The 16,312-nt window shown below is 36.5% G+C and overlaps 1 long non-coding RNA gene across 1 annotated transcript; it reads right to left on the reverse strand.

Annotated features, from left to right (window-relative positions):
- LOC110265464 lies at positions 6,293-9,782 on the reverse strand. The gene is made up of 3 exons (XR_002351607.1): positions 9,555-9,782; positions 8,874-8,875; positions 6,293-6,305 (listed from the first exon to the last, which is right to left on the reverse strand). It is a non-coding gene; the product is annotated as an uncharacterized LOC110265464 (long non-coding RNA).

The raw sequence follows: 16,312 nt of genomic DNA on the forward strand, positions 1-16,312 counted from the left end.
TTGTTCTTCAAAGATTCAATCACCATCGAGAGAGGGATTAATATATATGAATTATGTGGTGAATTTGAGAAAGGAGTCACATAATTCAGTTTAAAGTTCATCCTTTTATGATTTCCTTGATCAATACACTTTGGTTGGTATGTGAGATGTAACCTTCCTTAGTTGAGATTCTGGAAGTTATGTGGCTTGGATTAGAAATTGAACTTCATCTCTTCTCATGAACAATTAGATCACGAGAGTGGCAATTGGTTGTATTGAGAGAAATTGAGTTACTAAGAGATTGGGACTCAATTACCCACAATTTGCCATGGATCTATACCCATGATTGAGAAGGAATTGATCAACATCAATTCAGGAGAATTTGCATCTCTGATCCCTAATGATCCTCTCCATCATCAATTCTCATTTCTTTTGCTCTTTAGTTGTTTGAATACCCATTACCCAATTCCCTTCTACATTCTTGCAATTCATTATTCTATTCATTTACATTCTGTTTCTATATTTCTTGCTATTTACTCTTATGCTCTTTAAAATTCTGCAATCTTTTCTTGCTTAATCTACCAATCTCCGTGGGATCGACCTCACTCTTAGTGAGTTTTATTACTTGATACAACCCGGTATACTTGCCGGTAATTACGTGAAATTAATTTTTTACGTATCAAGTTTTTGGCGCCGTTGCCGGGGATTGGAAAAGATTGACAATGATTAAGTGAATGGTAGTTTAGATTAGGAATGTTCATGCAAACAACTTTGAATTGAAGCCTCAGCTCATCACTCTCGTGCAAAACAATTGTTCCTATGGAGGAGGCCCCCTTGAGGACCCAAACCAACACCTATCTGTCTTCCTAAGAATATGTGAAACTGTCAAGACAAATGGTGTGCATCCAGATGTTTACAAGCTGCTATTATTCTCATTTTCTTTGAGAGACAAGGCATTTCAATGGCTAGAGACATTCCCCAAGGAAAGTATCAACACTTGGGATGATCTGGTGAATAAATTCCTATCCAAATTCTATCCGCCTCAGAGGATCATCAGGTTAAAAACAGAGAGAGAATAGATGGCCTCCAACTAGCTTCAGTGAGCACAACAAATCAAGCTTCAATTGAATGGGGTCAAAATGAAGCAGGCAATATTGAGCAGTAACAAGAACAAGTTCAATACATGCAAAACACCTCAAGTTCATTTCAAAATGACTTTCATGGTGACACATACAACTCATCCTGGAGGAACCACCCCAACCTGAGATGGGGTGATAATCAAAACCACTGGCAGAAGAACAACAACTCTAACCATTCCCGCAACACACACAATCAAAACCACTCATCTAACAACACTAACCAATACAAGAAACCACAAAACACATATCAACCACCTCACAACAATCCACAAACTCATCAAAATAACTTCTTCACACCACCATTCAACTCACAAAATGCCCACCTCAATTCTCCAAACAATTTCCAGCCACAACAATCATACCCTACCATACCACCCATTGACAATCATGAAACCAGAATCTCAAGTCTTGAAGCAGCCTTGCAAGCCCTTACCCAAAACACACAGTCACTTGCCCAAACCACTCAAGGTTTAGCCAAGGGGCAAGAGATTTTGCTCAAAGGACAAGAGAGACATGAAGCCACCATGAAGAACCTTGAACGACAAGTGGGACAATTGGCCAAACAAGCTGAACGGCCAACCAATGTTCTCCCAAGTGATACAATCTCCAATCCAAAGGACACAGAAAAAGCCATAAAATGGGAGGAGTGCAAAGCAATCACTCTGAGAAGTGGGAAGAAGGTGGAGACAGAAGCCATCACTAAAGAAGAGCACAACAAAGAAGGCTTAAAAGAGGAGGTGATGGAACAAAAGCAGGAGCAAGAAACCTCTACACAAAGTGATAAATTAGCTAAGAAGGAGGCAGTGAAAGCATATCAACCAATGATTCCATACCCTCAAAGGTTCAAGGGAGGGAACAAAGAGAAGCAATACTCCAAATTCTTGGAGATATTCAAGACACTACACATCAACATCCCTTTCATTGAAGCACTTGAACATATGCCCCTATATGCTAAGTTCATGAAGGAATTGTTGACAAAGAAAAGATCCTTGAAAGAGGGACAAACGGTTGTGATGACCAGAGAGTGTAGTGCCATCATCCAGAGAGGGTTGCCAAGAAAGAGGAAGGACCCAGGGAGCTTTCATATCCCCTGCACCATAGGCAACATGATGATTGAGAGAGCATTTTGTGACCTTAGTGCAAGCATAAATTTGATGCCTCTATCTTTGATGAGGAAGCTTCAGATTCATGAATTGAAACCCACAAAAATAGCCCTTCAAATGGCGGACAAATCCATTCATCAAGCACTTGGGGTTGTGGAGAATGTATTGGTGAAGGTGGACAAATTTTTCCTCCCAGCTGACTTCGTCATTCTAGACATAGAGAAAGATGACAACACTCCCATCATCCTAGGGGGACCCTTCTTAGCTACTGCCAGGGCATTGATAGATGTTAAAAAAGGAGAATTGATGATAAGGGTGCATGAAGAGCATATAGTATTTCATGTCTTCAAGAATTTGCAAGATTCCACCCAAGAGGAAGAGTGTATGAAGATTGATTCCATAGACCCAAACTTAAAAGAGGCACCTGATGAAACACTTCCAATGCACCTAAGCTCATGCTGGAAAAGAAAGGAAGAGGTAGAAGTGTTGCAACAAGCTCAAAGAATAGAGGAGAAGCTACAACCAAAGTGTGCATTTGAGATTCTCAGCAAGGACATTCTAAAAATTGAGGCTCCAAAACCTGAACTACCTCCTGAAAAAGAAAAGAACCCCAAGAAGAAAGTGCTAAGAGGATGGAGAAACAAGAAAATCCCCACTGAAGGTTTCTCACCAGGGGATAAAGTGATGCTAACTTACTAACCAATGGAAACATCTCCACACTTTTCTGGATATTACACAGTGAACAAAATACTCTTACTTGAACATGTGAAAATCATCAAGAAGGATACTGGAAGGAAGCTCACGGTGAGAAGGGAAGGAGTAAGGCACTATGATCATCATCCTCCCTAAAGAGGGACAACCGTCAAGCTAATGACGATAAAAGAGCGCTTGTTGGGAGGCAACCCAACCTTAGGTAACTATTTTTTTATACTCTTCTCAGAATAAATGGTTAGTTCAACTTCTATGTATTGCAAGGAATTAAGTTTGGTGTTCCACACCAATGTGATTGTATCAACAAAGAAAAAAATTAAGGGTGAATGCATGGTACTAAGTTTGGTGTTCCACCAATATTCATGAAAAACAAAGTAACCCTTGAAACAATTATGAATAATCACAAATCCCAAACAATCATAGAAATTGACTAAGCCTGCAATTTCATTTGTTTACCTTTTAGTCCTGCATTTTATTTACTCATAAACTTAAAGCACATGATGTAGTATGCATGCATGAAAGAAGCATTCTGTGTTAGCATATAGAAGTAGGCAAGGAACTAAGTTTGGTGTTCCCACACCAACTTAAGGTTAAGAACTCATAAGCATACCTGCATGCTAACCATTTTTCAAGTGCTTTGGGACAAGCAACTTTCAAAGTTCATTGTAGGCAGTCACTTCAATCTTGGGAAGGATTAAGCATCATCAATCAAAGAGGAAAAGAAGGATGTAAAGACCAACAATGATGATGATAAGGAGTAAAGCAAGTGAACTCCAAAAGGTTGTATTGTTAAGTGATTATTTTTTACTTAAAACTGTTATGATTGAAAGTGATACTGCACCCCTGCTTGTCTGCTTAGCATAATCTCTTTAAAAGTTCAATAACTAAGATGCTAAATACATCATAGCACCATACACTTAAGAATTTGCTTACACTCAAGATCCATAAATTGAAAACAGAGAACAGTTATTTGAAAAGAATGATTGAGGAGTCAAAAATTTGTTTTGAGGAAAGCAAAAGATTAAGAGAAGTGGTGGTTCTAGTTGTATGATTGTGTATTGAGGTTGCATGTTTGTGAAAACCTGCATGGGAGCTCATAGGCAGGAAATAGAGTTCAAAGAAGTATTGTGGAGATTCTCAAATATCTTTTGATCCAAGAAGCAGCAAAAAAAAAAAAAAAAAAGAACATGGCAAAAGGCTCTGAGCATCAATTACTAGGAAGAAGAAGAAAGAAATAAGAACTCAAAGAGTTATTATCCTAGTTAAATACTTGTGGTAGAATTGTGTCAAAGAGAGAGGCTTGAGCAAGTAAATCCTAAGGGGTGCTTCAACACCTAATACCTTAAGACCAACTGGTTTGGGAGTATTGATTGAAAGCTTATCTAAAGAGCCGCTTTGAGACATGACACTTAGAGTCAAGGCCAAAACACAAAAACTATAAGACTGCTTCAAGGTGATTACCTATAGAGAGATTTCCATGATATCATTTGAATGAAAGTCCTAAGATCTAAGACTTCCAAAATATAGGGACTAATAAGCACTGAAATCCTTGCATGAGAATATAATTCAGAGTTCATCCCACTATCACTTAATCACTTCACTCACCAAGGCATTACAAGCTATCCCTCAACTTGTTCCAATTAAAAGAAACCTTTGTGCATAGTTCTTTTCTTGCTTGAGGACAAGCAAGGTTTAAGTTTGGTGTTGTGATGCATTTGCATCTTTTCTAGTTCTTTTTTACTATGCTTTCCTTTTATGCCTTCCAAGTTTTTGATGAAATACTTGGTTGGATTTTAGTGTAGATTTTGTTCCTCTTGGCTTTGGTAGAGTAATTAGTGATGCTTGAGTTATCTAATTCCCTAGTTGATTGATAATTAGAAGTTGCTAATTGATTTGGATACCACTAAAGCTAGTCTTTCCCTTGGGAGTTGGCTAGGACTTGTGGAATCAAGTTGATTCATCCACTTGACTTTCCTTCATAGTTAGAGGTTAACTAAGTGGTAGCAATGGACAATTGTGGTCACAATTGAGGAGGATAACTAGGATAGGACTTCTAGTTCTCATACCTTGCCAAGATTTTTGTTAGTTGCTAGTTTATTTTCATTACATTTTACATTTCTTGTCTCCTATCTCAAAAACCCCAATATACGACCCATAACCAATAACAAGAACACTCTATTATAATTCCTATGGAGAACGACCCGAGGTTCAATACTTCAGTTTATAAATTTAGGAGTATGTTTTAGTGACAAACAATTTTTTGTATGAAAAGATTTATGTTGGTTTAGAAACTATATTGCAACGAGAATTTATTGTGAATTCTAAACACACAAAAGTCAAATCATCAAAATGGCGCCTGATGCATTTGCATCTTTGCTATATTAGCTAGTTAGTTGAAGTAGTTTTAGCTTAAATTCATTCATTTTCTTTGAAATAAACAAGCATTTTAATGAGTTCCATCTCCATGCACTCAAGTACCAAGAACCAGGTTAATTGTAGCCAAATTCATGCAAATGATTCAAGGAATGCATAAATGAATGAGTATGAATGAATCTCACGAAATTGATTGCATGGATTGGTAAGACTTTGAAGCAATTTCCCTTGTTAATGATAGGTGATGAAACAAGAAGGCATTGAAGCAAGAATGAAACAACTTGGGCTAACAACGCCCAGCACCAAGCCATCAGCCCAGGACAATCACAAGCACGTTGCCAACGTGCTACAACACTGGCGTGTTTGCCAGTAACGCCCCTCAATAGGCCAGTAACATTATGAATGAGCCCCTTCTTCCCTGTTTAGCAATACTTCTTCAATTGAGCAAGGAATTCAACAAAGATAAAGCCCACATTGCTAGCCCAAATTAAAGATCTCTGAAGGAGTTTGAGGAGTAGTATAAATAGAGAAGAGTTTGATACTTAGAGGACTTTTTGCTTTAAAACTTGTTTTTAGACTTTTTGACACTTAGACATTTTCTATTACATTAGCAATTTCTATTCTTTACTTTTTCTCACCGGTCTTCTATTTTGTTTCCCTTGCAACTTTGAATTTCAGTTTTAAGAACTTCTTCTTCTTCTTCATTTTTCTCCACACTTAGTTTAATTTTCATCTACTGCAATTGTTATTGAAATTGGAGCTATGATTCACTAAACCCCACTTTCATTAGGGGGAAGAGCTCTGCTTGTTTGAATGAATTGATAACTCTTCTCCTCCTTCTTAATTCAAGTGGTTAATCCAAGAGGAAACTCTTGTTCTTCAAAGATTCAATCACCATCGAGAGAGGGATTAATCTATATGAATTATGTGGTGAATTTGAGAAAGGAGTCACATAATTCAGTTTAGAGTTCATCCTTTTATGATTTCCTTGATCAATACACTTTCGTTGGTATGTGAGATGTAACCTTCCTTAGTTGAGATTCTGGAAGTTATGTGGCTTGGATTAGAAATTGAACTTCATCTCTTCTCATGAACAATTAGATCACGAGAGTGGCAATTGGTTGTGTTGAGAGAAATTGAGTTACCAAGAGATTGGGACTCAATTACCCACAATTTGCCATGGGTCTATACCCATGATTGAGAAGGAATTGATCAACATCAATTCAGGAAAATTTGCATCTCTGATCCCTAATGATCCTCTCCATCATCAATTCTCATTTCTTTTGCTCTTTAGTTGCTTGAATACCCATTACCCAATTCCCTTCTACATTCTTGCAATTCATTATTCTTGTCATTTACATTCTGTTTCTATATTTCTTGCTATTTACTCTTATGCTCTTTAAAATTCTGCAATTTTTACTTTCTTGCAATTTATCTTTAATGTCATTTAAGTTTCTTGCATTTTAAGTTTCAGTTATTTACTTTCATCTTCTTTCTCTCTTCTAGTTCTTTAAATTCTTTGCCATTTAAATTTTTGCAATTATGTTCAAAAATAACAAATCTCATGAAATCAAAACCATGTTTGCTTGACTAAATCTACCATTTAACTAAAGTTGCTTAATCTACCAATCTCCGTGGGATCGACCTCACTCTTAGTGAGTTTTATTACTTGATACGACCCGGTATACTTGCCGGTAATTACGTGAAATTAATTTTTTACGTATCACCGCCGTTGCCGGGGAATTGCAATGGTGTGTGTTATTGGTTATTGTATATATGTGAATATGTTTGCCTTTTGCTTCTTTGTTAGTTCTTGCTAGTTTTAGGATTTGGTTTCCATTGTTTCTTATTTGATTTTATTTTCATTTTCTCTTGCTATCATGAATTCTCACTTTGGCTATGAGTGTGATTATAAGTATGTTGTAGGAAATGAGAGCTACAATGAAGAAATGCATCAAGGATAGAACAATCAAAGGTGGGAGTAGCCATATGCATATGATCAATCCTCTTGGCAACAACCTCCACCAATACACTATGAAGAAGAGCCATTCTATGATGCATATCAATCCAATGGCTATGGTGACTCTCCTTGTGATTTCCAAGAACCACCACCATATGCCTATGAACCATATCCTCAACATAGCCCTCAACCATACTTACAAGCTTCTTTTCACCAAACACCTCCATATGACCATGATCCTTACCCACCATACTGGTGCACGAAATCATGATCTTCAACAATGGCGCCAATGGCTTGGTGCTCTCAAACGTGAATCACACTTTGTCACAATTCCGCACAACTAACCAGCAAGTGCACTGGGTCGTCCAAGTAATAAACCTTACGTGAGTAAGGGTCGATCCCACCGAGATTGTCGGCTTGAAGCAAGCTATGGTCACCTTGTAAATCTCAGTCAGGCAGATTCAGATAGTTATGGAGATTTGATAATTAAAACTTGTGCTGCATGGATTATATGGATTATGTTCATCTTGGTGCCTAACTTGAGAAACCTAGAGTTTGGTGCCACCCTTGCTGAGTTTATGGAGAAGAAGTATGGACTATTATACATCGTTGAAAAGCTCTAAAAGTTAGCTTTCCAACGCCACGAGAATCACGTCAATTGGACTTCTGTAGTTCGAATTATTTAGGTTAAAGTGCAGGGAGATCAGGGTTGATAGCATCATTCGCTTTCTTCTCTTTTTCTACAGAAAGTCCATCAAATCCATCCAAATGCTACCTGAAATAAATAGAATTGCACACGACTCAAAGTAGCATACATGGTGGCTAAAAGATAATTAATTCTTGATTAAACTTAACAATTTGAATGCAAATTCACTAGGAAAAGATAGGAAAGATGCTCACGCATCACAACACCAAACTTGAATTGTTGCTTGTCCTCAAGCAACCAAAACTGATACAGGTTTCAGATGTGAATTTGCATGAGAAGCGAGTATTCAATTAAGCTGCTGTCTCTCCTTAAAGTGGAGTTTATATACTGCAATTCTGAATAGAGTTAGCATCTCACTATCCTTTGAATCTAAGGAATGTCACTGTCATTCGGGATTAGAATCTGGATAGTATTATTAATTTTCTGGCCTTTTTACTTCGGATTAATCCTTGAAAATAGCAAATTTTCTTTTATCCTTCTTCTTTGGTGCTTTGCACTTTGAGCCTAGCCGTGACTTTAAATGTTTTGTCTAAAGTTTTACTTGACACAACTACACCACAAGCACTTAACTGGGGAACTCTCTTTAAGTTATGATTTTTTTGTTAATTACTTCCAGACAGTGGTGCTCAAAGCCTTTGGCATACTCTGTTATATGCATTTGATCTCGACTCTTTGTGCTCTATCTCAAGGATCACTTGACACATTTACACCACAAGTATATGACTAGGAAAACAACTCTTTGAGCTTTTAATCATATTTGACTTTCCTAGTCATTGATGCTTAGAGCCTTGGACCTTGCTTTTCTTTTCTTTTTGCTGTTTCTTTTGCTTCAATGATTAATTTCTTGTTTAATTCAAAAAATTCATAATAGTTCTCTAAATTTCTGTTCCTCATGCATCAACATCTTTTGATTCAAATTCAAATATGCACTGTTTACATTATGCATTCAGAATCACAAATAATACCACCACATTTAAGTAAATAAGACTACTGTTAAATATAAACTCAATTTCTCATGCAATACATCACTTCTTTTCTTTTTCTTTGGATTCAAGCTCAGTGAGTGGTACATGAGACAGCACAAAATTAAAAATAGCAAAATTAAACTAGAACCTAGGAATGAAAACAACCAAAGATCATGCAGACATTCAAGTAAAATAGGAGAAAACAGGAATATAACATAATAAGAATTGAAGGAGATATAGAATGAAAGGAACTCAACCACCTCAGTTATCCTACTGGTCGTCTCATTCTTCAGGCTGTGCTCCTCCGTGAAGATGATTCGCCTCCCTTTGGTGTCATTAAAATAAACGGAAAAGTCACAAGCGAAGCGACAACACCAAATTTAAAGGTTTGCTTGTCCTCAAGCAAAGAAAAATTGAAAACAGGAAGGGATATAAAAGTGCACGGATGAGTAAAACAAAAATTATTACAAAAGAAGTCATAAATGAAAAAAAAGGGTATATATATATATATATAATTATTATTATTTATTATTTTTTTATTTTTATTTATTTATTTATTTTTTTCTTGGAATGGAAAACTGGAATAGGAATTAAAGGAAATGTGGAGGGGAAGGGGACGTTGGTATTGACACTACAAGAAACGTCGTTAAAATTGACGGCCAAATCGACGGCCTAGCCATCGATAATATTTAAATTCGACGGCAAAATAGACGGCGCAGTTGGTCGCTATAAAGCTTGTCGATTTTTCAAAATGTTAATAAAATCGACAGCTTTCATTGCCGTCGATAATAATTTAATAAAATCGACGTTCATTCCGTCTGTAATATAGGTGTGAGAATTTTACATTCTTAATAAAATCGACAACATCGCCGTCGATATTATTATTTAAAATCGACGTCCTCTTTGTTGATAATTGATTCAATAAAATCGACAGCCTTTGTGTCGATATTTAACTCAATAAAATCAACAACACTTTTGTCTGTCAGATTATTATTAAGTTAATAACAAAAGGTACAGTACATATAGTACCCTTGGTCGGAGCAGTCGTGTCGGATGATGATCCAACGAGAGAGTATGGATCCAAGTCAAGGGGCTGACCAGTAGAAAGCCTAGGCCTCCCCTTTTGGCCTCGGCCACGGCCACGGCCACGGCCACGACCACGACCGCGATCTCTGTCTCTACCAACGATATCCTGTACACATTAAAATAAGCAAGTTATTATCCATACTAGTTAAAGTAAAATGCAATTAAAGTAAAATCAGCTAGTAGTGTCATCAGCTAGTAGTAAAATGCTTTTGCGGATTTGAATTCAGTAAAGAGTAGGAAGAGTAGGGAGAGTAGGAAGGAAAATGCATAGGAAGGAAGAGTAGGAAGATGAGAGGAAAATGCATGTTTCAAAGTTTAAAGGAATCAATGGCTGTAGGATTTTTTTACAGCATATACTAACCCTGCAGTGCCAGCTCATTGAAGTAGCAGCAGCAAGAGGAGTATTAGCAAATATGCAATTAAAGTAAAATCAGCTAGTAGTGTCATCAACTAGTAGTAAAAAGCAGCGTGTTTTGGATGATATGCCACAAATGAGTGAAATTGGGTAAAGAATATAGCAGAAGCAGATTTTTCTTTAATGGCAGATTTTTCTGCGATTTCGGTGATGCCACAACATATGAGGGGCAGTACTCATTGATGCATACAACCTTTGTAGCCTTGGAATCAATGGCAAATAATGCATTCTTTTATATGGCACCTCTTTATTTTTTCCCTTCCTAGGCTTAAATCTCTGCTCCCCACAAAATTTACATTGTCTAAGATCTTTGTCCTCTTTTTAATATATCATACAACCATTGACACAACAATCTATCTTAACCTCCTTAAACCTAAGTTGGGAAACAATTTTCTTAGCTTCATAGTAATTAGCAGGAATTTCATTTGGAGTTGTTTGCATTTCTCTAAACAAAGTTGCCCATTGGTCAAAAGATCCCTGTGATTGGTTTTCCTCTGATTTTATACTCAGCATCCTACTGGCAAGTGATAACAGGGAATCATTGCAATCTATAGATATAACTCTAAATGTTTGAGAAGAAATGGAAGTCACGTTAAAATACTATATAAACTATAAGGTATTGAAACAATAGAAAAATAATTATTTTAATATTTTTATATTTTTGTCTTGAGACTATTATTAATAAAAATGAGGATGGAATCCAGAGAGCCAATAGATTTGTGCCAGATTTCAAAAGGAAAACAGAACAATCTGAAGAAGAATCTATTTGAGGCCATAATGTACTTTGGAAACATCTATTTTTATGTAAAACATCAATTCTCCACTAGCTAGTAACTAGTGATAGTAATTCCAACAGTGAGATATTGGTGCATACACAAGGTTTACAACCACTTCGATTTCGATTTCGATTTCTATTTTCAGTAGTTTCAACATTAAGACAGGAATAACGATGTCGATAAGCCCATTCTTGATTTTACTATTCAGTTCAAAATATCTTAAAAGGACACTAAAAATAAAAAGAAAAACCAAACTGGTAATTAGCATGTGAGCCCTTTTTTATTGGGCAGGCCTAAGCAAAACTCATGAAACGGTTAGGTTGACATGGGTTCTGTAAAATGGCACACTACCGCACCACATTCGTCGAGCCACATGCTGATCGAAGTAATTTTTGGCCGACGGCCAGTCTGTGAGGCAGGCAGGCATATAGTTCCGATCAAAATCTTGATTGTGTCATACACAACTAAACTATTTAATTCTAGAGAACAGTCCACCAATGACCATTGTTATGGATCTTATCTATTAATCATAAATTAATGCATGCAATTTAGAGACATTGAAATATAGCTAGCAAGTTGAACTAATACCATAAGCACCATAATCTAAAACTAAACAGTGTAGTAATAGTACCAGAAAATATAATTGATCAAGGTAAATAGATTAAATAAAATCAAAACTCGAGCCATGACATTTCATTTGAAAACTTTTAATGATCAACAAATAAGTTAGCAATATTTATTTGTAATAAGATAGAACTGGAAGAAAGATGATAGTATGTGTTCCTAAATGTCCTTCCATTTCTATACATCCAAAGTAAAAGTACATGATAATAATAACAAAGGTGACAACTTCCACTTTTATAAAAATGAGATGGTGTATTTAGTTGGCAACAAGAAGAAGGCCAGATATAGCTAGCAAATTCACATGCAGCTGTAAATTCAAATTGGGGTTCAGAAAAACAGTGAAGTCTTATCTCTATCTATCCTTAATTATGGCTTACAAGTAATTAAGAGAACAACAATATACTATAGTGCTTATGATAAATAACTCAACAGTTTGTAGTTATAATTAACCAAAAAGCCAGCTCTCTATAATGGGAAAGGACAAGTGAAAAATATGGCAATTGGAAAAGAAAGGAAGGGTAAAGCAAATGAAGTGCAAAGAATAGAAGCAAAATCAAAAAGAAAGGCCTGAGACTAAGACAAGTACTACTTTTTTTTAAATATGGCAATGGCAATAGCAATGGGCATGCACTGAAATATTTATTTTTATTATTATAACAATATGAATACTATTTTTGTTTAGAAAAAAAGAAAAGAGAGAGTCAAAAATCACATAAGTATATTGCTAGCTATCCTATTAGTAGTGAATATAAGTAGTGAAACCTCTTTTTGTCTTTACTTTATTATTGCTAGCAATCCTATTAGCTACCACAGTCACTACTACTTAACAAATAAATAGTAATGCTGTGACATTGAGTAATGCTGATCTAGTCACGAGGAAGTTGTGAAGTTAGCATTAGCAGTATCACCATAATGTAAAGCCTATACTAATCAGACATGGAAATTAAATCAAAAATTCCATTCAGGCATTTCTTTGAACATGTGGTGCGCAGAGTTCAAAATAGTAAATTTCAATTCAATCTAAGCAACATTCAACCCAGTAATTTCAGAAAGATACAGCCAACAACAATTTCAGTCCAGAAACACAAGTTTTAACAAACCTAAGCCTAACCAAAATTTCTAAAAACAGAATAAAAAAGCAGTGAAAATAAAGAAAAGAAAGACAGGAAACAGGGAAAGGGAACCTGCATTGATGAAAGGAGGAAGAAGAACGGAGAGGCGGTGGGGTGGTGGTGATGTCGCAGTGGCACAGAAGGTCGCCGCCGTTGGTGGTTGCTTGTCGGTGCTTGAAAACGCAGACAGAGGGTGACTCCACGAACAGGGGTGTCGCACGCAGGAACGAAAAAATGGATAAATGGGGAAGAAAGAGAAGAAGGAAGAGAGAGAGGGTAGGCGATGGTGGTCGCCGGTGGTGGTGTCGGACGGAGGCGGTGTTGAAGAGAAAGCGAATTCAACCAAAGGATACCTAGAATACCTAGCGAAGTCAGCCAAAGAATACCTAGCTTGAATTTGGGGAAGTATGCGTTTCTGAACTTTGGAAGCGGGAGTTGACGCGAGAACATGTGTTTTTAGTGATAAAATTCGACGGCTGACGTTAGGATTTTTGCCAGTAAAGAATTTCATAAAAACATTCGCGTTGTAGATATAGTCTCTAAACCGACAGAAATCTCTTCGTACAAACGTTTTGGTTGTCACGAGTAACAAACCCCTTTAAAATTGATAACCGAGTATTTAAACCTCGGGTCGTCTTCTCAAGGAATTGCAGGGAGGTGTATTTATTATTGGTTATGAGTTTTCTGGGGAATGTTGAGTTTGGGCAATGGGCACAGGGATATTTAAATGACAAGTAAAATAAAGTAATAATAATAAAATCTCTTGGCAAGGTATAAGAAATTAGAAGTCCAGACTTAGTTATCCTTATCAATAATAATGAAAGTTGAATCTTAATTCCACTTAGTTGACCTTTACTAAAGCAAAGGAAAGTCAATGGACTAATTAGTTTGATCTTCGAATCCTATTTATTTCCTAAGAAAAGGTTGGGATTATTTGAAGTTCAGTTCAATTAGCAAAGATAACAGTTATCAATTATGTTGAGATAAGGTAACTCTTGAGTTACTGCTTTCTTAACCAAGACCAAAAGGGAAAAAGTAAATTTACCGGAATAAAAATGCCTTCAGATGGGAAGCAACAGTAACATAAATTAAAGAAAGCAATCATAAGTCTGAAATACCTCAAAATATATTAAAATAGAAAATCAATCATAAAGAGTCATAAACAAAAGTGAGAAAATAAATAAAAAGAACATTGAATATGGGATTGAGAGTCACTCCTAAAACTAAGAGAAGTCTTAAATCCTAATCCTAAGAGAGAGGAGAGAACCTTTCTCTCTAAAAACTACATCTAAAACATGAAAAGTGAATTTGAAAGCCTGTTTATGAATGAATGTATTCCCCCACTTTATAGCCTCTAATCTGTGTTTTCTGGGCCGCAAACTGGGTCAAAAACAGCCCGGAAATCGCTGGAGAAGAATTCAAACACGCTGATTTCCGTCACTGCGACGCGGCCGCATGGAACACGCGGTCGCGTCACCTAGCATAAGGGCAACTATGGCATATTATATATCAAATTGAAGCCCCGGACGTTAGCTTTCCAACGCAACTGGAACCGTGTCGTTTGGACCTTTGTAGCTAAATTTATAGCCGTTTGAGTGCAGAGAGGTCAGGCTGGACAGCTTAGCAATTTCTCCAACTTCTTGTATTTCTTCCACTTTTGCATGCTTCTTTTCCATCCTCTGAGCCATTCCTGCCCTGTAATCTCTGAAATCACTTAACACACATATCAAGGCATCTAATGGTAATAAGAGAAGATTAATAATTAGCAATTTAAAGGTCAAAGAAGCATGTTTTCAATTAAAGCACATAATTACGAAGGCAAATGTAGAACCATGCAAATAGTATGAATAACTGGGTGATGAGCGGATATTTTATACGCTTTTTGGGGTTAATTTCATATAGTTTTTAGTGTGTTTTAGTTAGTTTTTAGTTTATTTTCAGTAGTTTCTAGGCAAAATTCATATTTCTGGACTTTACTATGAGTTTGTGTGTTTTTCTGTGATTTCAGGTATTTTCTAGCTGAAATTGAGGGAGCTGAGCAAAAATCTGATTCAGGCTGAAAAAGGACTGCTAATGCTGTTGGATTATGACCTCTCTGCACTCAAAATGGATTTTCTAGAGCTACAGAACTCCAAATGGCGCGCTTCCAATTGTGTTGGAAAGTAGACATCCAGAGCTTTCCAGCAATATATAATAGTCCATACTTTGCTCAAGGATAGAGGACGTAAACTGGCGTTCAACGCCAGTTCCATGTTGCTGTCTGGCGTCCAGCGCCAGAAACAAGTTACAAGTTGGAGTTCAACGCCAGAAAAGGATCCAAAGCTGGCGTTGAACGCCCAAAACAGCCCTATGCACGTGATTAGCTTAAGTCTCAGCCCCAGCACACACCAAGTGGGCCCCAGAAGTGGATTTTTGCCCCATCTATCATAGTTTTTTCATTTTCTGTAAACCTAGGTTACTAGTTTAGTATTTAAACAACTTTTAGAGGTTTATTTTGCATCTGATGACATTTTAGATCTGAAATTTGTACCTTTTGACGGCATGAGTCTCTAAACTCCATTGTTGGGGGTGAGGAGCTCTGCTGTGTCTCGATGAATTAATGCAAGTATTTCTGTTTTCATTTAAACATGCATGTTCCTATCTAAGATATCCATTCGAACTTCAATATGAATGTGATGAACGTGACAATCATCATCATTCCACGAACACGTGCCTGACAACCACTTACGTTCCACCATAGAATGTCTTTAAATTCAAAAATATCTTTTCTCTCTATTTTTAAAAACAAATTTTCGAAAATTATTTTTAAAATTCAGATTTTTTTTCCAAAATTTAAAATCTTTTTCAATTCATATCTTTTTCAAAACTTCCTGACCACTTTCTCTCTCCTCATTTTTTCAAAAATCTTCACCTATTTTTATTTATTTTATTTTAATTTATTTTATCTTCAAAATAATTAAATAAATAAATAAATAAATAAAAATAAATTTTTTATTTTACATCATCTCCCTTTCTCCATCATGGATCTAAGTAGAAATGAACAGTCCAAGAGGACTCTGAGGTCATATGCTAACCCCTCTACTGCTTCATATGGGAGTAGTATCTGCATACCCTCCATTGGAGTCAGTAGCTTTGAGTTGAATCCTCAGCTCATTATCATGGTGCAGCAAAGCTGCCAGTATTCCGGTCTTCCACAGGATGAACCTATAGAGTTTTTGGCACAGTTTTTACAAATTGCTGACATAGTACATGATAAGGAAGTAGATCAGGATGTCTACAGACTATTACTGTTTCCATTTGCTGTAAAAGACTAAGCCAAGAGGTTGTTAAATAACCAACCTAAGGCTAGCATAAGGACATGGA

The sequence above is a fragment of the Arachis ipaensis genome, chromosome B08, assembly GCF_000816755.2.
Source record: "Arachis ipaensis cultivar K30076 chromosome B08, Araip1.1, whole genome shotgun sequence".
Classification (NCBI taxonomy): Eukaryota; Viridiplantae; Streptophyta; class Magnoliopsida; order Fabales; family Fabaceae; genus Arachis; species Arachis ipaensis.